General features: G+C 39.7%; 1 protein-coding gene across 3 annotated transcripts in view; it reads right to left on the reverse strand.

The window, feature by feature from the left end:
• The window catches only part of KLHL18 (kelch like family member 18), a 122,838-nt gene that overhangs the window by 96,601 nt on the left and 1,353 nt on the right, over window positions 1-24,884 (reverse strand). The window contains exons 2-3 of one of the 3 annotated variants that reach the window (XR_011462039.1): window positions 14,207-14,346; window positions 13,224-13,323 (exon numbers count right to left, since the gene is read on the reverse strand). The exons of 1 other annotated variant lie outside the window; for it this stretch is intronic. The gene's annotated coding sequence lies outside the window, so the exon portion shown is untranslated. The remainder of the gene's footprint in view (window positions 1-13,223; window positions 13,324-14,206; window positions 14,347-24,884) is intronic. One more of the 3 variants, XR_011462040.1, reaches the window with a different exon arrangement.

A 24,884-nucleotide genomic window follows, 5' to 3' on the forward strand; every position in this document is an offset into this window, starting at 1 on the left:
CACAGGAATAAGCCAGGATGGTGCTCAGTCAACCACCCTCCACACAAACTCCTTAGAGGAGCAGATGCTTCCAACATGACAGGGAGCTAGGGGCATCATGTCCACTCAAATGTGCCTTTTGTTCTAGAAAGTAGTTCCTTCTGAGCTAATCTGACCATCATGGCCATCCCTGAAGGGGACTTCCAGTTCCATCAATATGACAGAATAAGATAACCTGAAGATACTCTGACTACGAACAGAGATGCTGTCTAAAGTATACCATTCTTTTAAATGCAAAGCTAAATTTGTAAAAGAAAGGGAACTGCCAGGAGCTGGAGAACTGAAAACCAGAGTGGTCAGTGTCAACCAGCTGTGTCTGGGAGGTGTGTGAGTGGATGGTTGCTCTTGAGTGTTCATGTCCACGTAAGTGTGAGAAATAAGACTTGGCCCCTGGAAACCCACTCCAGTACTCTTGCCTGGAAACTCCCATGGATGGAGGAGCCTAGTAGGCTGCAGTCCACGGGGCCGCTAGGAGTTGGATACGACTGAGTAACTTCACTTGCACTTTCACTTTTCACTTTCATGCATTGGAGAAGGAAATGGCAACTCACTCCAGTGTTCTTGCCTGGAGAATCCCAGGGATGGGGGGAGCCTGGTGGGCTGCCGTCTCCGGGGTTGCAGAGTCAGACACGACTGAAGTGACTTAGCAGCAGCAGCAGCAGCAGCAGGAGCAGCAGCAGCAGCATGCCTCATATGAAGATGGAAATAGAACTCCTTGCAGAAAGGTGGCGTTATCTGATAAAGAGGTAAGCTAGAAAAAATTTTCCCACTGCATGGAGAAATAATGAGAGAAATCCAAAAGGGACATTTTTTCTTATTTTAGGAGGCAAAAATGGAACAAGAGTTTTCCAACTGCAGAATGGATGATCTTGGTACAAATTGGGCTCCCAGTCCCTGGAGCAGATAAACTGAGAGCATAGAGAATGTGGTCACAGATGTGGCCAGGCACATGAAATACCCATTATTTGTTCCTGTTCATAACTTCCATGAAAAATTCTCTTTTAACAAGAGATAAATGGACATTATTCTTCAGTGTTGGAGAATCAACTGGCTCATGTTTTCTGGAGGACAATTAGGCAGTGTATTTCCAGAGCCTTAACAACATATACTGGTACACACTTTATGCATTAGTATAAACTTTTTGGACAAAAATTTGGCCATATCTTTAACAACTGTGTGTAACAGATGTGTACCATAAACATATTTTGTCAAATGCAAATGTAAATTATTTTATTGTAAAATTATTTCAAAATATTATTATATAGTAATCATTTATTTTATAGATAATTATAATTATTTTATTTATTGCCAGATTTTGTAAGTTTTACATTTTAATACTCATGGGTACCATGATTTCCAAGTACCATGGGCTGGTCAATTACTGTGTGTACTTCTAAGATACTAAATAGTCATTCATTTTCAGCATTGAGTAAAGAAGCCAGACTTATTTCTGTAGGTTCTACAGTAAAGTGTTCAGCTGACAGTGATGCTGTCATCAAGTTATTAAAGTTTCCTTCCTTTCTAATAGTGAACTGACTGGGTAAAGATTTATCTCCTTTTCAATTCCTGGACTTGATGCTAGGTTGATGATACAATTTCACTGAAGCAAACACACAAACTGAAGCGTTTTGCTTTACTTGAAGGAAACACTAAATATCAGAGGTAACACTGCTATTTTCACTTATATATTTTTATTTCTGATGTATAGATTCCATTGACTTTGGACCTAGAACTGTTGCTGTGGAGCAAGGGGATTTGAGTTTAAGAAAACAAAATTGTCTATGAATATCTACGTGGTACTCAGCTTCCATTGCATACACACCAACTGCAGCACTTTTCCTGGAGTGACAACATAGGAGAATCTTCAGAGCAGGGTTTCTGCCGCCAATACAGGAGATGCAAGAGATGTGGGTTCGATCCCCAGGTCAGGAAGATCCTCTGAAGAAGTAAATGACAACCCACTCCAGTATTCTTGCCTGGAAAATCCCATGGACAGAGGAGTCTGGCAGACTACAGTCCATGGGGTTCACAAAGAGGCAGACATGACTGAGTGCACGTGCACACACAGTAAGTAGACTAGCACTCTCAAGGTTACTTCTATTGATTAAGTAAGTGAAGTTGCTCAGTCGTGTCTGACTTTGCGACACATGGACTGTAGTCTACCAGGCTTCTCCATCCATGGGATTCTCCAGGCAAGAATACTGGAGTGGCTTACTATTTCCTTCTCCAGGGGATCTTCCCAACCCAGAGATTGAACCCGGGTCTCCCACATTGGAGGCAGACGCTTTAACCTCTGAGCCACCAGGCAGTAAACCTCTCCAAAGGACCCCCTGAAAATCTGTTCAAGTAAAGTTAAATTTAATAAACTTACAGCATTAAAGAGACTGCCAAAGTGTCATAACAATTTCTCAGAAGGGAAAGTCAGAGAGGATATATATAGAGCTTTAGGGCCCAAACTTGGAGGAGGGCATGGCAACGCAATCCAATATTCTTGGCTGGAAGATCCCATGGACAGAGGAGCCTGGTGGGCTACAGCCCATGGGATCACAAAGAGCTGGACACGACTGAGTGATGGCCGAGAGGAGCTACCCCACGCCTGAGGTCAGGGGCAGTGGCCGAGAGGAGCAACCCCATGTCCAAGGAGTGGTGGCTGCGCCGGTGCAGGAGGGCCAAGAGGAGCTACTCCACGTTCAACGTCAGGAGGGGCGGCTGTGAGGAGATACCCCTCGTCCAAGGTAAGGAGCAGCGGCTGTGCTTTGCTGGAGAAGCCATGAAGACATACCCCATGTCCAAGGTAAGAGAAACCCAAGTAAGACAGTACGTGTTGCGAGAGACATCAGAGGTCAGACAAACCATAATCACAGAAAACCAGTCAATCTAATCACACGGACCACAGCCTTGTTTAACTCGATGAAACTAAGCCATGCCTTGTGGGGCCACCCAAGAAGGGCAGGTCAGGGTGGAGAGGTCTGACAGAATGTGGTCCACTGGAGAAGGGAATGGCAGACCACTTCAGTATTCTTGCCTTGAGAACCCCGTGAACAGTATGAAAAGGCAAAATGATAGGATACTGAAAGAGGAACTCCCCAGGTCAGTAGGTACCCAATATGCTACTGGAGATCAGTGGAGAAATAACTCCAGAAAGAATGAAGGGATGGAGCCAAAGCAAAAACAATACCTAGTTGTGGATGTGACTGGTGATAGAAGCAAGGTCCGATGCTGTAAAGAGCAATATTGCATAGGAACCCAATCCAATGGAATGTTAGGTCCATGAATCAAGGCAAATTGGAAATAGTCAAACAGGAGATGGCAAGAGTCGACATTCTAGCAATCAGCGAACTGAAATGGACTGGAATGGGTGAATTTAACTCAGATGACCATTATATCTACTACTGCGGGCAGGAATCCCTTAGAAGAAATGGAGTAGCCATTATGGTCAACATAAGAGTCTGAAATGCAGTGCTTGGATGCAATCTCAAAACGACAGAATGATCTCTGTTTGTTTCCAAGGCAAACCATTCAATATCACAGTAATCCAAGTCTATGCCCCAACCAGTAACGCTGAAGAAGCTGAAGCTGAATGGTTCTATGAAGACCTACGAGACCTTTTAGAACTAACACTCAAAAAAGATGTCCTTTTCATTACAGGGGACTGGAATGCAACAGTAGGAAGTCAAGAAACACCTGTAGTAACAGGCAAATTTGGCCGTGGAATATGGAATGAAGCAGGGCAAAGGCTAATAGAGTTTTGCCAAAAGAACGCACTGGTCATAGCAAACACCCTCTTCCAACAACACAAGAGAAGACTCTACACATGGACATCACCAGATGGTCAACACCAAAATCAGATTGATTATATTCTTTGCAGCCAAAGATGGAGCTCTATAGAGTTAGCAAAAACAAGACCGGGAGTTGACTGTGGCTCAGATCATGAACTCCTTATTGCCAAATTCAGACTTAAATTGAAGAAAGTAGGGAAAACCACTAGACCATTCAGGTATGACCTAAATCAAATTCCTTATGATTATACAGTGGAAGTGAGAAATAGACTTAAGGGACTAGATCTGATAGAGTGCCTGATGAACTATGACAGAGGTTCGTGACATTGTACAGGAGACAGGGATCAAGACCATCCCCGTGGAAAAGAAATGCAAAAAAGCTGTCTGGGGAGGCCTTACAAATAGCTGTGAAAAGAAGAGAAGTGAAAAGCAAAGGAGAAAAGGAAAGATACAAGCATCTGAATGCAGAGTTCCAAATAGCAAGGAGAGATAAGAAAGCCTTCCTCAGTGATCAGTGCAAAGAAATAGAGGCAAACAACAGAATGCGGAAGACTAGAGATTTCTTCAAGAAAATCAGAGATACCAAGGGAACATTTCATGCAAAGATGGGCTCAATAAAGGACAGAAATGGTATGGACCTAACAGAAGCAGAAGATATTAAGAAGAGGTGGCAAGAATACACAAAACTGTACAAAAAAGATCTTCAAGACCAAGATAATGACAATGGTGTGATCACTCACCTAGAGCCAGACATCCTGGAATGTGAAGTCAAGTGGGCCTTAGAAAGCATCACTACGAACAAAGCTAGTGGAGGTGATGGAATTCCAGTTGAGCTATTTCAAATCCTGAAAGATGATGCTGTGAAAGTGCTGCACTCAATATGCCAGCAAATTTGGAAAACTCAGCAGTGGCCACAGGACTGGAAAAGGTCAGTTTTCATTCCAATCCCAAAGAAAGGCAATGCCAAAGAATGCTCAAACTACCTCACAATTGCACTCATCTCACACACTAGTAAAGTAATGCTCAAAGTTCTCCAAGCCAGGCTTCAGCAATATGTGAACCGTGAACTTCCTGATGTTCAAGCTGGTTTTAGAAAAGGCAGAAGAACCAGAGATCAAATTGCTAACATCCACTGGATCATGGAAAAAGCAACAGAGTTCCAAAAAAACATCTATTTCTGCTTTATTGACTATGCCAAAGCCTTTGACTGTGTGGATCCCAATAAACTGTGGAAAATTCTGAAAGAGATGGGAATACCAGACCACCTGACCTGCCTCTTGAGAAACCTGTATGCAGGTCAGGAAGCAACAGTTAGAACTGGACATGGAACAACAGATTGGTTCCAAATAGGAAAAGGAGTACATCAAGGCTGTATATTGTCACCCTGCTTATTTAACTTATATGCAGAGTACATCATGAGAAATGCTGGGCTGGAAGAAGCACAAGCTGGAATCAAGGTTGCCGGGAGAAATATCAATAACCTCAGATACACAGATGACACCACCCTTATGGCAGAAAGTGAAGAGGAACTAAAAAGCCTCTTGATGAAAGTGAAAGAGGAGAGTAAAAGAGTTGGCTTAAAGCTCAACATTCAGAAAACGAAGGTCATGGCATCCGGTCCCATCACTTCATGGGAAACAGATGGGGAAACAGTAGAAACAGTGTCAGACTTTATTTTTTTGGGCTCCAAAATCACTGCAGATGGTGACTGCAGCCAGGAAATTAAAAGACGCTTACTCCTTAGAAGGAAAGTTATGACCAACCTAGACAACATATTCAAAAGCAGAGAGAAACATTACTTTGCCAACAAAGATCGGTCTAGTCAAGGCTATGGTTTTTTCAGTGGTCATGTATGGATGTAAAAGTTGGACTGTGAAGAAAGCTGAACGCCAAAGAATTGATGCTTTTGAACTGTGGTGTTGGAGAAGACTCTTGAGAGTCCCTTGGACTGCAAGGAGATCCAACCAGTCCATTCTGAAGGAGATCAATCCTGGGTGTTCTTTGGAAGGACTGATGCTAAAGCTGAAACTCCAGTACTTTGGCCACCTCATGCGAAGAGTTGACTCATTGGAAAAGACTCTGATGCTGGGAGGGATTGGGGGCAGGAGGAGAAGGGGACGACAGAGGATGAGAAGGCTGGATGGCATCACTGACTCGATGGCCGTGAGTTTGGGTGAATTCCGGGAGTTGGTGATGGACAGGGAGGCCTGGCGTGCTGCGATTCATGGGGTCGCAAAGAGTCGGACACGACAGCAACTGAACTGAACTGAGTGACTAATACACACACAGGACCCAAACTGGGTAGATTTAAGGAACGTCTTGCAAAGCAGGAAACTGACTGAAATTTGGCAGAGTTTATAACAATAATTTTGGATTGATAGGCACTGTGAGGCAATAGCCTTTAAGCAAGTATTGATGAGTAAAATGCTAGTTTTGACAAGTAAGCTCTTTCTGTTAGTTCACAGTCTTCTAGGATCAAATATTTACTGAAGCAAAGAGCCAAGTTATTTTTGTGTGTTCTCAGTGTATAAGGACAGGAAAGTATGCCTAGTCCCATTTTTTTTTTTTTTAACTTAAACCCAAAGAGAGGAAATTAAATTGGTTTCAGTTCCCTTTATCAGGTTCCTGCAAACTATTTTTGTTGTAAGCAACCATTGGTTGTTATTAAGTCCTACTATGCTGGTATTATCAAAAAATAGTGATAAGGCTTCTTGTTATCCTGTTGCACCTAATGGCTGCAGTTTCTTGTTTGAGCAAATTGTGTATGTGTGACAAGACAGTTCCTGAATCTAAGACAGGTCAAGTAATTCTTGGCCTAAAGAAAAGTGTTGAAAGTCGTCCATTCTCTGCCTTTCACCAACACATCCTTACTCTGAAGAAACTGCTGAAGGCTACAGACAAAACACTATATGCTTATGACTCCAAAACTGCCCACGATCTTTACCATGTGTGTTCCATTGTCGAGGACACTTATCAGATATTTTCCTCATTGATTTTCCATGCTACTTACTTAACCAGATTTGCTGTTAGCCCAGAAACCTTTTGATCACTATATTAGTTTTCTACTGCTGTTGTAACAGATTGTGTGTGCGTGCTCTGTTGTGTCTTACTCTTTGTGACCCCACGGACTGTAGCCTGTCAGGCTCCTCTGCCCATGGAGTTTTCCAGGCATGAGTACTAGAACCAGTTGCCATATCCTACTTCAGATCTTCCCGACCCAGGGATTGAACCCACATCTCTTGCATCTCCTGCACTGGCAGGCGGATTCTTTATCATTGAGCCACCAGGGAAGCTCTGGTAACAAATTACCACAAACTTAATACCTTGAAACAATACAACTTTACTATTTTATAGTTTGAAGTCTGATATGGGGCTAAAATGAATGTAACAAAAGGGAAGAATCCATTTCTTTGCCTTTTCCAGTTTCTAGAAGCTGCCTATATTCCTTGACTTGTGGCCCCTTTACTCCATCTTCAAAGCCATCTGTCTGACTATTTTTCCATAGTCTTGACTCCCTCTGACCCTCCTTTTCAGCTTCCTTCTTGTCCCCATCCAGATAATCCAGGATAAGCTATTTTAATATCATCTGATTAGCAAACTTGATTCTGTCTGCATCTTTGATCCCCTTTTGCCATGTAAATTACCATATTCACAGCCTTCAGATATTAGAAATGGACATCTTTGGGGGAGGGCATTATTCTACAAACCAGAGTCAATAGTAAAGCAGGAATTTTGTTGACATCCAGGCTACCACTGATGAGAAGGTTAAGGAAATCAGAAGTGATCACAAGGCAAGCATTTTGATATTTGGCTAAAGCCAAACTTAAAAATCAGATTTTGGTAGAATACCAACACTGAGACTGAACTTCAGTACATTCCTAACACCTAGAAATCCACTTCTAGAAATTTATCCTACAGAATTACACATGTGAAAGTTCTACTAACAAGAGGTATTTACTGCCACCAAATTTATGAGAGAAAAACTGTAAGCAACTTAAATGTCTGTCCACACAGAATGGCTGACAAAATAAACCTATATTCTGGAATATTTTGCAACTTAAAATGAGGTAAACTTATACACCAGGAGGATGTTCATGATCTACTGTACTTTTTATAAAAGAGCAAGCTTTGGAACAGTATGCATAATAGGATACCGTTTTACTTTTTATGAGCATGTGTGTGTGTGTGCGTGCACACACATAGTGTGAGAACACGCAGAGAAAAAAGGCTGGAAGAGTATATACCTATCAGCAATATAACTTCTGTGTTGTTTGAATTTTCACCATGAGCAGGCATCACTTCAGTTTATCCCTTGAACCAGAAATTCTAATTCTAGGAAATTTACTAATGAAAACATCATGGTGGTGAACAGATTTCTCTGCAAGGATAAACACCCCTGTATATGAGAGCGAACAACTGTTAGCACCCAAAATGAAGAGGGGATTGATTAAAGGAGTTGTACATTTATACTACGGAGGAGTATATAGCCATTAAAAATAAAGATAATTTACAAAACAGAAATAGACTCACAGATATAGAAAAAAAAACTTATGGTTACCAAAGCGGAAACGTGGGGGAGGGATAAATTTGGAGTTTGAGATTAAAATATACACATTACTCTATGTAAAACAGATAAACAACAAGGGCCTACTGTATAGCACAGGGGACTATACTCAATATCTTACGTTAGCCTATAATAAAAAAGAAACTAAAAGACCATATATATATATATATGGCTTCCCAGGTGGTGCAGTGGTAAAAAATCTGCCTGCTAACACAGGAGGTGAAAGAGATATGGGTTGTGGGTTCGATCCCTGGGTCAGGAAGATCCCCTGTAGCAGCAAACAGCAACCCACTCCAGTATTCTTGCCTTGAAAATTCAATGGACAGAGGAGCCTGGTGGGCTACAGTCCATGTTGCAAAGAGTTAAGACAAGACTGTGTGTGTGCGTGTGCACATGTGTGCGCACACACACACACATTATCTCTATATATATCTCAATCACTTTACACTTGAAACTAACATAACATTGTAAATCAATTATATTTAATAAAAATTAAATTACCCACACTATAAAGACTGACAGATATACTATTACATAAAAATACTATAAAACATTATGTATAATGTATGCCATTTCACTCAAATATATACACAAATAATTATTATGCAAATCTGATCAGTAGCTATCTATGTAGGGTGGAATGATGGGTGATTTTTACTTATGATTTTTTTGCAAGAGGAGAGGATGTCAGAGATGGGAGCTCTAGTTCTACACTTCTCTCAGCGTTGAATTTCTAAGGACAATATACGTATTAAGGACCCACAGTGTTGAAGTGTGACTCATTTGAAAAGACCCTGGTGCTGGGAAAGATTAAGGATAGGAGGAGAAGGGGACGACAGAGGATGAGATGGTTGGATGGCCTCACCGACTTGATGGACATGGGTTTGGGTGAACTCCAGGAGTTGGTGATGGACAGGGAGGCCTGGCATGCTGCAGTTCGTGGGGTTGCAAAGAGTCAGACACCACTGAGCGACTGAACTGATACCGAACTGAGAAATCCTAGAGTAGACATTTTGTCCTGGGTTCCCTGGAGCAGCCACTTAGAAATCCTGTGCAGCACTCAGTAATCCCTAAGGGCCCACCAACATGCCCCCTTCTACTTGGTTCCACCGCCTACATGGTGCTACATCCAACATGTATTGCTGCCAACGAGGCACTCTGTCTAACGTGGAATTCCTTTTACGTGCTGTCACCACCAGCACAGTGGTGCATCACAGGACAGCTGCACCACACCGTGGCACTCTGTCCAACACGGTGCTACATCCAACATGACATCAGAACCAACAAGGCAACTGAGCTGCAGAGTAACTGTGGCTTGAGGAAATCTCCCGGGCAGTGGAGCTTGAGTTCAGCTTCACTGGCCAGCACATCCCAGTGAGGTGCCAGAACAGAGGCAGAATCCAAGTAGTATACGTAGGTTAACAAGGAAGGACCATCCACTCCCCCATTCAAGCTTCCCTACCTAGGATCCCAGAAAGGAGGGTAAGACGAGGAGAATCCTTGGGAGGGGGGCAAATGCTGTAACACAGAGGCAGAGATTTACACACATTTGATATGTGGTTGTTGAGCTTATATACACTACATTTCCCTTTGCCATGTCTGGTTTTCTCCCTTTGTGTGTGTGGGGGAATGTCAAAATATTCAAGCTTATCAACAGCAACAGGTCCTTGGACCTGCATTATACAGATCTGTTGATTACTCTGGGAGCCTCTTACCTTGGCCTTTCTTGAATTTACCCTCAGGAGAGAGGTTTTTCGGGTCTTTCCGGCAGGCTTTTGCGGAATACATTTTTTCTATAACCAACTCTCCCTTTTATAACTTAAGCTCTTTGCCCTTTTAAAGTCCTTTTCTTTACTAATCAATTTTCAAGGAATATTTTAGTTTACTCATTAACAATGATCACTGCTCTTGACATACACTGCATATTTTTATTGTGTAACACATATTTTAACCACTTTGAAGAAAACAATTTAAGGGAAAAATTCCTCATGTTTCTCCCAACTTAATATGTTAAATTTTTCCAATTCAACTCTGAACTGAAATAATCTGACTCACTCTAATCAGTGTTCTAGTTTCTGCGTTTAAGATGCTATTTAAGCTTGGGATTAATATACACACACTACTATATATAAAATAGATAACCAACAAGGACCTACTGTATAGTACCGGGAACTCTACTTAATATTCTATATTAACTTATATGGGAAAAGAATCTGAAAAAGAATGAGTATATGTATCACTATAACTGAATCACTATGCTGTACACATAAAACACTAATTTGTCCATCAACTATAAAGCAAAACAGTTTTAAAAAAGATGCTATTGTGCAAGTCCATATTGTTTGCCTTCAACATTGCTGTTGACTGCATGGTATTTCATTATGTTGATAAATGAGCGTCTCTTGAGCCATTTCCCAAGTCTAATAGTTTAGGTAGATTGAGCCTTTAAAAAGTGTTTGTAGTAGTCTCAATAAAGGAACTTAAAATCACAGTGATTACAGATCAAACAAAACAGTTCTAAAGAGAAAATAAAATTTTGGCTAACTATTAAAATAATTAAAAGATCTCTCAATAATTTTAATGTCAAATAAACATGAAAACCAGTGTGTATGACAAGCACTAGACATAAATAATAAAAGCAACAGTACATAAAAATAAAGTGTATTCATGAAAACCATGTACAAATTAAGAAGAAAGGTATTATTAATTACTCATTAAAAAGTCATAGTCCCTCCCTTTTCTGGCCGATGAAGGGACTTCTCCAATTCCTTCTGAATTTGGCAGAGTGAAGAGGCAACATCACTTCACCAGTTCCACTGTGACTAAGATGTGTGGTCTTGCAAAGCAGGATCTGATTCCCCTGGGGGCATGAGAAGGCCTTCCTAGGGCTTTGATACATGTTTCCAGGTCCTCATTGCCCATAAATTTTCTAACATTGGTCAGATCTAGGTCTGGATCACCAACAGCTCTTTGTCCCTTTATAAGAAAAAGGCATACACCTTACCCTTCTCTACTCTTGGAGGGGGTTTCCTGTCTCTCTCTCTGTCTTGGGCTCATCTCTACTGTAAAGTTAAATTAAGAACAGGGCACTCTGCCCCAAGTTCTGAATTCAGATAAATGATAGAGTGAGGCAGTGGGAGTATTGGTAACTTTTACTAAATAAATTTTGTCTCTTCTATCCCCTATTGCCCAAGAATGCCTAGCTCTTGTTAGATAATCACTTGTGAGCAGACCACAAAAAGCATGAGCATTAAGTCATAAAAAGGAATGAAATATTGCCATTTGCAGCAACATTGATGGACCTAGAGATTATCATACTAAGAGCTTATATACAAATATCATATGATATCACTTATACATGAAAACTAAAAATATGATACAAATGAACATATTTACAAAATAGACTCACAGACCTAGAAAAAAAACTTATGGTTACCAAAGGGGATGGAGGAAGGATAAAATGGGAGATTGGGAATGACATACACACAGTACTATAAGGGAAAAGAATGTGAAAAGGAATATATGTGCGTATATGCGTGTGTGTGTGTGTGTGTGTGTGTGTGTATAACTGAATCACTGTGTTACACACTTGAAATTAACGTGATATTGTAAATCAACTATACTTCAATTAAAAAAAAAACAAGAAATTCAGTCCTGTATGCCAAAAATATCTTTCTGTATTTATGTAATGTAAGCAGGTCTTTAAATGATCATTTCTGAAAGAAAAAAAGCATCAACTATTGACAGTGATTCTTTTAAATATACCTGGAATGTTTTAATGGGACTACTAAGTCTCTTCAGATACACTGGATAAAATTCCCAGATAAGACTTTTAAGTGATTTATTTTAGAGTTGTTGTGCATTACTTGACTAGTTAAAATTTTTATCAAATCATACCATGAAATATTTGTTATTATGGTAAATCTTTGTTGTTTTAAAACCTGAGGGGGTTTTTTTGTTTTTTTGGCCTGGGGGGGGAAAGAAATTACATGCTAGTTTAATCAGTTTTTAGTAATAAATACTTTTCTGCTTCATTAAATAGGAAAAGATCTCTTGTAATGAAAATAATCGAGTTATTTACTATTTTCATACTTGATTTTTTATTTTTTTAAAAGTTAAACGCCAGAATTTGCATCACATCCATATGTATATTCTACCCAGGGAAACCATGCATTTATCATACTCTGCTTCATAAGTGATTTATAATTTTAGCTATATATTACACTGTATTAGAAATTAGTTAAGAAGCAATATATCTACATATTTAAAATATTTTACCCCTTTACTTATTTGGCTGCGCCAGGTTCTTGGTTGGGGCACGCAGAACCTTTGGTGTTCGTTGTGGCATGCAGCATCTTTAGAACTCTTAGTTGTGGTGTGGGATCTATTCCCCGACCAGGGATGAAACCTGGGTCCCCTGCATTGGCAGCACAGAATCTTAATCACTGGACCACCAAGAAAGTCCTAAGAAAAGTATATTAATATATTATCTGGTTTTTAATAATTATAGAATGGACAACTTAATTATATTAGATCTGTATCACTTTAAACTAAACCTGATGGATTTTAAAAATCTTATAAGGTTTATTTCCTAGTGGTTACTGTCATGTTCCTTGAAGTAAGTATTAACGTATTTGTTTCATGTAAAAAATAAACTCAGATGTCTTCTGACAGTAAGTAATTCTGATTTAATGGCAAAGAGGAAAGTTGTTAACAACTGGGTTATATAGCTAGCATTTTCCATCTCTTAAAGGAATGAAAGTTGCAGTTCCAAGGTTATGAACAAAACACACTGATGACATGTGCTGTATTTAGGCGCACAGTTCAGTGGCATTAAGTACCTTCACATTGTTGTGAAACCATCAGCACTGTTCATCTCCAGAACTTCTACAGTCTAGACACAGAGCAGCCAGGTTTTCAGTCTAAGAGCAGGAGAGCTTCCTAAAGGGAAGAAAGCAGATGCCAGGGTAAAGATAAAGGAAATTTTTGCAGTAGTTGACCCGTGATTCTCTGAGGAAGTAAAGGGAGCAAGTGAGTTTACAGTGTTCAAGGATAGGAGGATGAACCTCCACAATTTTAAAGGAGCACCACTGCTGTGATGAGGTCAAGCATGGAGCATAGTATGGAATTTCAGAAGCTCTATGTCCTGTGATTAGAACCCACGGGCTGCTAGTGAGGTAAGTGCCTAGTAGGTCCAGAGGGGAATTTGGGTGATGTACAGCACCCTTTGTGCTGTTCAATTCATCAGCTTCATGCAGTAGATCTAAGCAGTTCAGTGCTAACTTCTCAGTTCTGATGAAAATTCCATAAAATCAAGTTTCAACACACATTATTTCTGTTCCTCCTCTGAATAAGTTCATGCTGTTTCTGTCTCCCAGAGATCTATCAGCCACTGGCAGGGTTGGAAGTGTCTCTCATACTTCTTTCATAAGCAGTGTGGTCTGATGCTAATACTTGGACTTGAGTGGTAGGTGGCCCTGGAGTTGAGGCCTCTTTCTGTGGATCTTTGGCAAAGGTGTCAGTCCTTCTCAGCCTTGACTTGCATGCAGATTCTCTATAAAATGGGATCGAATATTTGCCTCACTGGACTGTTGGGAAGATAAGGTAAGATGATGACTATTCCCCATTTCTATTAACCCATTCTAGAGCTTTCATGTAATTAAGATAATTGTGCCCACTTTACATGCTATATCACTTGGCCTCTATTATTGATATTTTTGCATCCTATGAGGAAGGCTGGTTGTCTAAGAGCATCTCCACTGTTAGCCCCAGACTTCAAAGACCAGTCATCACTGTTTTTTCTTGATGCTAGTACCTCTCTCACCTGTGCATTCTTGACTGCTTTGATAAATGGAGTGTCCTCTGGGCTCTCCCATGAACAAGGTTAAATCAGAGGATGGGTTGAGAAAACAGTCCATGGATTAGACACAAGTAGATTCAGCACAAGAAGGAAATGAACGCCATCTGAGATGGGGAGAATACACAAAACACTTTTGGTATCAAATTTAATAAAACACTGACAAATTCGTGGTCAAAAAGACTTATGCCTATGTTTTCATCTAAGAGTTGTACAGTTTTATTTAGGTGTTTAGTCCATTTTGAGCTAATTTTGTGAGGCAGTAGTTGAAATTCACTTTCTTTTTTGCATTAAAAATTTTTCATTGAAATATACTTGATTTATAATATTGCATTAGTTTCAGATATACTGCAAAGAGATTCAGTTATATATATATATTTTTTATAGTCTCTTCCATTTTAGGTTATTACAAGATATTGAGTATAGTTCCCTGTGCTATACAGTAAGTCCTTGTTGGTTATCTATTTTACATATAGTACAACAGTTTGTATATTTTAATTTGAAACTCCTAATTTGTCCCTCACCCCTCTCTCCTTTGGTAGGCTTGTTTGCTATGTCTATGAGTCTATTGCTGTTTTGTAAATAAGTTAATTTGTATCATGTTTTTCAGATAAAACATATATATGGTATTTGTCTTTATCTGGCTTACTTCACTTAGTATGATAACAAACTCATTCTTTTGCATTTGGATATGCAGTTTGTCCCATGATCAACTGCCTGAATTAATGACCTTTCAGACTTCTTTTTGTGGTCCAATTTGCAAGGTTTTTTTAAATTTATTTTTTTTGCATCAAAAATTCAGTCAAAGCTGAATTTAGTCACTTTAAGTCTCAACAAGATATCACAAATTCCCCACCAATTGTACAAAATGTCCCCTAGGGCCAGTTTTAAATTAGGTTCACACAACAAAATGCACATTTCATTTGAAAGCTTTTGTGCAGGTGTGCCCAAGCCATCAAATCCAATTAAACAGGAGCAAATGCATTAATAGCTGAAGACTTAGTTTTACATCAGGCTGTCTCTAGAGATGTTCCAAGCAAATAAAATAGTGAAATCCCAAGAAACCATTTTTTTTTAAGACTAGCCAAGATAAACTGGTACTAAGTAATTTGGAAGAGTGTCAAGTGGGATTCATTACAGCACTGATTCTGAGAAGAGGGTGCCAACTGCATTTGCCCTTGAAGGATAAGTTGTTCTTTGACCTCTGGCAATGAACCTCAGGGTCTTTGGCTGATGGGACAGGGTGGGCAATAGCTCTAAAGTAGAAGAGAGTGGTATGCGTAGAGAGTAAGGGTAGAGGGCAGTTCGGCTTACAAAGGCATGCTGGGACAGACAGGGGTTGGGTGGGATAAGACAGCTCAAATGCCTGGCTTTAGAAACATGAAATGTTAAGAAAAATTACTTGGAAAAAAGGCAAGAAGGTAGGTGGCACGTACTTTCAGTGCATTACTAGAAACTAAGAGGGCTGGTGGTCTCGTCCAAGAGTTATTTCATTACCTAGCCTAAGGGAATAAAGCATTGTTATTACTATCAATTATGAGCTTAGAATCTCAAATTATATGCTTGATATTATTCAACAGAAAAAATAACCCCAAAGGGTACAGTTTGAATGCTCTCCTCTTTTATATAAAATCTAACATTTTAATTCTAACATTCCTTTTTTACTCTTAGTTTTCTTTTACAAATCTCTATGAATACCCAATTCTTCAACATGCTCTTATAACCAGCCTTAACTAACTGGCTCCCTTATTAATAAGTTATTACAGTAAATCTTTGACACATAGTCATTCTGTATTTGTATGAGTCATGTTTCCAACATTTTAAAAACTTAGACAAAATTCAACCGTGATGACCCAAACGATCCTTTAAGCATCCTTTGAGGAAAAAAGCAGCCCTCACTCCACCAAGGAGCCCAAGTATAAATGATCATTGGATTCCTCATTCTGCATGAATTTGTAAAAGACTAAAAAATTTTAAAGCTGTGAAAATGTATTCCAAGGGAACAGGAGGCTCATTCCTGATGGCTGTGATACTACACCACAGTGCAAACCCTAGGAAGCCAGACATGGCAGGTGAGCCAGACGTTCTCACGTGATAAGCATGTATTAATATTTAAGAATGATTGCAGGTAGTCTTTCACCTTAGCTAGCTGCTGCTCCATTGTTGAAAGTCCATGTAAAGACATTCAGATTCTCATCAAAGTGAAAGTCGCTCAGTTGTGTCTGACTCTTAGTGACCCCGTGGACTATACAGTCCATGGAATTCTCCAGGCAGGGAACTGGGGTAGCCGTTCCCCTCTCCATATCTTCCCAACCCAGGGATTGAACCCAGGCCTCCTGCATTGCAGGAGACTTCTTTACCATCAGGGAAGCCCTCAGATTCCCATAACCTAGCATATAAAGCTGTCTAACCACTGCTTTGGTTCTTTATAGCAAAGAAAACCCTTCTTCAAGTATGATCCATACTTGGCTTTAAGTATGATCCAAAGTTACTAAGAAACTCGTTAATGGGGCTAACGTTCACTGCCTAGATTGCCCTCATCTGCCCTCTTTTCTGTCAGATGATTATTAATCAGTGCTCAGTGTATGTATCACATCCTTTCTAAACTCCTCTAGGCATAAAGAGTTACTTCCTTTTCCCATAGCACTCTGGTTCCGTTTTTACAGTACTTTCAATACAGTACTGTCCCTGAACTATTTGAAGTGTTTTCCCAGTTACTCTGAGAGCCTCCCAAAGCCAGAGATTACTTTATCTCTGTATACCCTGTTTCTACCCACAAGTTTTGGCAGATAGAGAGGAGTCAAGAAATTGCTGTTCAGAGAGTACATTTTTTAAAAAGTTCTCTAGTGCCATCATAACTGGTAAACCAAAAAATAAAAACAAAGGATGTTCATAGAGGGAAGAAGAGATTACTAATTTCTTACTCCAGGCTTGGGATTAATTTCAACTTCCTTAGGTCCTTGGGTTAGATGAAACAGTAGCAAAGGGCACCATTTGTGTAACTCAATACAAATGAGCCTTTTCAGTAGATCTGAGCATCAGTTCTCTAGACACAAACCATTCCTCAATTTTAAAAAAGCATGGAAAATTACTGCATGAGTTTCCTCTCTGAGTCGTGAATGCTGTCTGGTGAGGCAGAAATTAGACTGTATAAGGGACAAAATGACAAAAAAAAACTGTCTCTACCATATGGGGTACTTGGCTATGTTGAATTATGTTCAGTCATATGCTAGGGTTAAGTAGTATGAACCAAACAAACAGATGCTCTGCATATTACAATAGGGTTAAAAGAGTCTGTAAACATTGGACAATCTCTAATCTCAAAAACAGTTCACATTCATTTGCAATGGACAATGGTGCACATTTATAATTTTTCCCAAAGCTACTTTAACTCTTTGACTGTGGTCAAACTATAAAATGGAGAAATCCAAATAACATGGACATTCTTCAGAATATCACATTGGTTCACTATGTTGATGACATCATATTAATGGACCAAATAAGCAATAAATGGCTAGCATAGAGGATTCTTCGTTATGTGCTACAATGACTGGAAGATAAATCTTATGAAGAATTGGGGGCCACCACATCAGTAAAAAATGTTAGGAGTTCTGTAGTCTGGGATGTGACTTCCAAAACAAAAGACAAATTATTGCATCTTGAACCTTCCACCAGCAAGAAGAAAGTAAAATGCATCTTGGCCCATATTGGAAATAGTCAACCTTTTTGACTTTAGCTGTTCTGACAGGTGTGTAGTGACATCTTGTTTCATTTTAAATTTGCATTTCTTCAATGGCTTCCCTGATAGCTCAGTTGGGTAAAGAATACACATAACAGTGCGAGACCGCAGCTCGATTCCTGGGTTGGGAAGATCCACTGGAGAAGAGATAGGCTACGCACTCCAGTATTCTTGGGCTTCCTTGGTGGCTCAGCTGGTAAAGAATCCACCTGCAATGCAGGAGACCTGGGTTCGATCTCTGGGTTGGGAAGATCCCCTGGAGAAAAGAAAGACTACCCACTCCAGTATTCTGGCCTGGAGAATTCCATGGACTATATAGTTCATGGGGTCGCAAAGAGTTGGACACAACTGAGCAACTTTCACTTTCAATGTCTAATGATGTTGAGCACTTTCCATGTTCTTCTTTGCCATCTGGATATCTTCTTTGATGAAGTGCCTGTTCAGAACTCTTACTCATTTAAAAAATTGTGCTGTTTTCTTATTGGTGATTTTTGACAATTCTTTGCATATTCTGGATTCAAGTTCTTTATTAGATATATGCATTGCAAAGATTTTTCTCCTAGCTTGTGCTTTGTGTTTTCATTTTCCTAACATTGTCTTTTAAGAAGCAGGAATTTTTAACTTTGGTAAAGTCCATTTTGTCAATTTGTTGTTTTATGGACTGAGCTTTTATTGCCTAAGTCAAGGTCACAAAAGGTTTCTCCTGTTTTTCGAAGTTTTATAATGTGAGGATTGACATTTAGGCCTATGACTCCTCTAGAGTTAATTTTTGTTTATAGTGTGAGATATGGATCCGAGTACATTGCTGTGGCTCGCGGGTTCTACAGCGCATGGTCAGTAGTTGTGGCACATGGGCTAAGCGCTCTATGCATGTGGAATCTTCCGGACCAGCAGTTGAACCCAAGTTTGCTGCACTGGCAGGTGGACCCTTAACCACTGGACCGCCAGGGAAGTGTTCTATAATGTTTTGAGTGTATCTCTTGCACAGATTTTTCTGGGGGTATTTACTCTAAATATTTAAATTACTTAACAGTCTATTGGTTTTAATATTTTACCAGTTCAAATTAAGTATAGAAACCGTAGCTCCCTTTAAGTCCCTTTAGCCTCCCCTATTTATAACTGTCTTAAATATTTCTTCTATAGTCACTGCAAACCAAATCAGATATTATAGAGAGATATATTTTTGTTTCAACCGTCAAACATAATATAGAAAAGGAAGTATATTGTATTTAGTAATATTTTGTTCTATTGTGCTTTCCTTTTTCCTTATAGCTTAAACTTCCATCTTTCATTATTTCCTTTATATTTGAAGAACATTTTCCAGAAATTTTTATAGTAGGTTCAGTGGTGACAAATTCTTAGCTTTTCTAAGTTTTCTTTCATTCCTGAAGGATAATCTTCCCATATGTAGAATCTGGAATTGGCAGGGTTTTTCTTTTCCCATAGGTTTATTATTGTTGTTATTTATTTTGGTCGCACCAGGTCTTAGTTATGGCATACAGGACCTTTATTTGCCTATGTGGTATCTAGCTACCTGAACAGGGATCGAAGCCAGGCGCCCTGCATTGGGATTGCCAAGCCTTAGCCACTGGATCACCAGGGAAGCCTAACAGTTTTCTTTCAGAAACTGGATAATGTGCTACTTCCTTCTGACCACCATGGTGCTGATGAGAAATCTGCCATCCAAAAAATGTTTCCTGTAGGTGTTATTGCTCTTTCAGTTTTCAAGATTTTTTCTTTTTTTAGTTTTCAGAAGTTTAAATTGGATGTACCTGGGTATAGATTTCTTTGGGTCTATTCTGTTTTGGATATGTTCAGCTTCTTGAATCTGTAGGTGTATCTACTTTGACAAATTTGTAAGTCTTCAGCCATTGTTTCTTTGAATACTTTTGACCTTTCTTTCTTCTCTTCTTCTGGGACTCTGACTCTGATTTATAGATAGGTTCATTTGTGCCATATTTTAGATTCTACATGTAAGTGATATGTTATGCGTCTTTCTCTTTCTGGTGTCAGCATCTTTCAAAATTGTATTTTGTCATTCAGTTTGTAATTCTCCTGATGAATGATTTTTTTAAAATGGCATCCTGGACTGTCAGAGCATTATGAGACTCTGGATCTTTTGTAAACCTTCTATTTTAGAATGACCTCTCTGACACTAGGCCAGATGGAATAGAGTGTCATGTCCTAAGTGCCAGTGGGGGTGAAATTTCAGGTTTCCCATTTCACCTTCTATGATACCCCAGAGGGGAGTGGTGCCTTGTTCTTGTTGGATAGAAGTACAGATTTCTGGCTTCCCACTAGGCCTGACAATTGAGAACCGATACAAGGATAAATGTGCAAAGTAGCTGAGAGCAAAAAGCAATATTGCTTCTTAATTTGTTAATTCATTTAGAAGCTTTCTTTTCATGGCCTCTATGTGGCCACACTCTCCTGTTTGTTATTAATTTCACCTGTGTCCCTTTGCTGGCTTACTGTTCTTTATAACTTGTAAAGGCTAAGTCTCAAATGCTCAATCCTGAGTACTGTCCTTTTATCTGCTTTTCTTCTTTAGTTGTACTTTTTCCCTAGGAAATCTTGTGCAGTCCTATAGCTTTAAATATCACTTGTATACTGAGGACCCCAAAATTTCTATTTTCTTATGAGGAATCCTCTAAATTCCTGATGGGTATTTTGAACTGCTCACTTGATATCTCCATCTGAATGTTTATCAGCATTTCCTGCCTTAATACATTGAAAGCATAATTATTAATTCCAACCTCTTTCTCCTGGTCTCAAGTCTTCACCAGTTATCTAGGTGTTGAGGTAAAAATTTAGGATTCATCTTTGATTTCTTTCTTTCTCTCATACCTCACATACAAAACACTGGTAATATTAACAAACTCATCTGTATCATTCTGCACCCTTCTCATTGTTTGGATATACTTACACAAGCACTTATTAATATATTAGTATGCACATCTTGGGCTTCCCTTGTGGCTCAGCTGATAAAGAATCTGCCTGCAAAGCGGGAGATTGGGTTCGATTGCTGGATTGGGAAGATCCCCTGGAGAAGCGAAAGGCTACCCACTCCAGTATTCTGGCCTGGAGAATTCCATGCCATACAGTTCATGGGGTCGCAAAGAGTTGGACACAACTGAGCCACTTTCACTTTCATGCATATCTTGGTTTAATAGACATAGACTCCAAATACTTACTTTTTAAAGTTAACACCCCTTTAAGCCAGTAGATACACACTTTTTTCTCCTAATTTCTTAAAGGCGCTCTAAATATATACAAACATCTATAGATCAATATATATTTATCAGGGTATGGTAGTAGTAATTTTTCCTTATTTTTTTCTCATTCCCTCCTTCAACTCTCAAAACAACTTGACTAAATGGCATATATTTGTTCATATCTTTCATCATCCTCACAAAATCAAATAAATATATGCATGTATATATGTATATTTATATATGTCTAAAAATCTTGCTTTTCCCATTCAAAAAATCCCCAAACCTCATAAAAACTCCTCCAGAACATCTAGTACAGTGAAAATTCTTTCTTTTTAATGACAATATTCTTTGGTATGAATAGTCTATGAAGTAGAATTTCAGAAACAGAATTTGCTGAATCAAAAGATACACACACACACACACACAGTTTTTATTAAATGGTGTGTGCTAAGTCACTTCAGTTGTGTCCAACTCTTTGTGACCTTATGGACTGTAACCCGCCAGGCTCCTCTCTGTCCATGGGATTCTCCAGGCAAGAACATTGGAGTGGATTGCCATGCCCTCCTCCAGGGGATCTTCCCGACCGAGGGACTGAACCTTAGTCTCTTACGCCTCCTGCATTGGCACACAGGTTCTTTACTACTGGCACCACCTGGGAAACCCTATATAACAGCTTGAAAGTGAATGTGTTAGTCACTTAGTCCTATCTGACTCTTAGGGACCCCATGGACTGTAGCCTGCCAGGCTCCTCTGTCCATAGAACTCTCTAGGCAAGAATACTGGAGTAGGTAGCCATTCCCTTCTCCAGGGGATCTTCCCAAACCAAGGATTGAAGCCGGGTCTCCTGCACTGCAGGCAGATTCTTTACCCTTTGAGCCACCAGGGAAGCCCATATAACAGCTCATTGATAACCAAATCATGTTTCTATTTTAATGTTAGGATGTACTTGTTTGTAGTCATGATGTTATGGTTAATGTGCAACTACAGTAACAGCCAGTTTTGTTTTTTCATTACAAATAATGAAAAATACATTTCTGGAAAAATACATTTCTGGAATATGTAACACAATTCCTCTATTTAAAAGTACACTGGACTAGAAAAAAACAAACTGATGATAGGATCATTAACACTAAGGAATAGATTCAAGGTAATAAATAATCAAGGAAAGTAATTAGGTGTCTTACAAACTGCTGTGATCTTCATAAACCTTGTATTGGCAAGTCTCAACTTTCAAACATTTGATCTTGATATAACCCAGTCTTGTATATCATTCATGTATACTCCCAAACTGCCTCTCTGATATTAAATTCAACCTTTTATACACCAGCGGACCATTATTAACCACGGGCTATGGCCATTAAGAATGGGCCTAATTTTGCCAATGTGAAGATATTTGTGGGAGCACATGGGTAGAGACAGGGTTTCCCACATTGCCCTGGCTCACACTGCCCACACTGGATTTGTTGCCACTGCCAACCTTGTTCCCTCTTGACAAAGACAGGAACTCTGGGGAGCCGTAGGACTGAAGGCCTAGTTCTTGTATGTCCTTCCCAAGTTGGCATTTCTCGAGGAAGTCTTCTGAGAATCCTCACTCAGGTGGGGGTAGGATTTGTTGAAGGCAGAATGGGATGGTAGGAGACGAGGTTAAATAGGTAGGGGCAGCTTCCTCACTCAGCTCCAGCTACTTTGAGGGGGAAACAACCTTTTCTCTCTCTCTCAGAGCCTTAGCCAGGTTCTCATTTGAAGCAGCAGAGCTTTGGCCTGGCACACTGAAAAGAGGAACCACCCAGTGGTACCTCAGAATAGCTGGCTGTCTTGATCTTACTTATTGTTTCTGAGTTGTACCAGTCCTAAGAACCGCCTTGTCAACACATTACTTCAAAAATTATGTTTACACATAGTAGTTCTGGAAAATGTGCTCAAGCAAGCAATTGATACTCTGAATCCCAGGGACGGGGGAGCCTGGTGGGCTGCCGTCTGTGGGGTCACACAGAGTCGGACACGACTGAAGTGACTTAGTAGCAGCCACCTTAAAAAATGATTTTTCTTTTCCCATCTAGGTACCAAGAGCATAACTGAGGGCAATGTCTGATCTTTGGCCTTCCACCTCCCCTAAGGCAAGAAATGCCTGAGTCAACTTTGTTTCAGGGTCACTACTGGCTTCGTTTGGGTTCCCTGAGATGGAGTGCTCTGGGCCTACAGGCGCAGTAATGGCAGGAACAATTATGAAGGATTTTATGGAATGCCTCTTATAATAATATTTCATTTTAAAACTTTTGACATTTTTCCTTCAAACTTATTTGTAGGCAGTCTTAAACAAGAAACTGGGAGATGGTCAGTTATAGACCAAATTATTCCACAGCTTTGATCAAGAGGCCAGGCCTAAGTATACATTTTGTGAACACATTCTCTTTGAATTTAAAATAGTTGTACAGAGAACTCCTAGTACAGTCATAGATGAGGGCATTTAATAGTATTCAATCTTGCCTGTAAAAACTTGGTTCATTTATTTATGTTTGGGACTTAGTATTTCCCACTGAACCCCACAGGTCAGCATGCTTATTGCTTTGGTTTCTAACCAGACTAATGCTATCCTAAGACTAGGTATTAGAGATATCAACTGGTACCTCCTGCAAGAGAGCTATCTGTTTTGTTATTTAGGAAACAGGAGACCTGTAACTGACTGCTTTTTTCTCATTTATCTCAGTTTAGGTCTTTGTCACCTCACACTTAACATTATTTCAGCCACCTTCACCTATATTTATCATAGTCCTTTCCGGTCTGTCCAATGTGAAGTGGCTCCCAATAGCCTATGTGGTACCCAAGGCATAGGGCTCCAATTTATTCTTTCAAAGCCTAAAAGATAACTTTACTCGGGGAGAGGCATTGTGCAAGCACGTTTTATACAATTTTAATAATCACAACACTCTGTGCAGTAGATAATACCTCTATTTTACGGATAAGGCACTGCAAGCATGAAAAGTAACCATGCCTCATGTCACACAGCTAGAAAGTGGCAGGGCGGGTATACAGTGCTAGGTAGCTCTTAATCATTGCACTCTGGTAAGTGCTGACATTTATTGAAAGTTTAAAGCTTTATAGACATTATCTCATTGTATCCTCGCAACAGTGAGGTCCTGTACACATTAATATTCTCATCTTACAATGAGAAAAAGCAGAAAAATTAGTCAATATTCATAGTTTGTAAAGAAGTGGCCATGAGAGACTTGAACCAAGGGAGTCAGATGGGGTCTGGATATGCTGAAAAGCCAACAAAAAACCAAAATAATCCTCAAGTGAGAAACAATGATGATAAAGCACTAATAGACACTAACATATAAATATGTGTGTGTAGGATATATAAGATTTTATATCCTTTTATATAGGATATAAAAAAGAGCTAGGAGAGGCTTTATACTCTCATATACTTTGGTTGCTAAAATGGAATACCATAGAGTGGGTAGCTATCAACTACAGAAACTCACTTCTCAGACAGTTTTGGAGGTTGAAAGTTGGAGATTGAGCTGCCAGTATAACTGAGTTCTGACAAGGGCCACCTTCTGGGTTGCAGACTGAGTTTTCTCCTTATATCCTCAGAACTAACAGGAGAGGGCTCAATGGGCTTTTGAGTGAAGTGCAAGTTGCTCAGTCGTGTCCGACTCTTTGCCACCCCATGGGCTGTAGCCCACCA

The sequence above is a fragment of the Bos mutus genome, chromosome 22, assembly GCF_027580195.1.
Source record: "Bos mutus isolate GX-2022 chromosome 22, NWIPB_WYAK_1.1, whole genome shotgun sequence".
Taxonomy (NCBI): domain Eukaryota; kingdom Metazoa; phylum Chordata; class Mammalia; order Artiodactyla; family Bovidae; genus Bos; species Bos mutus.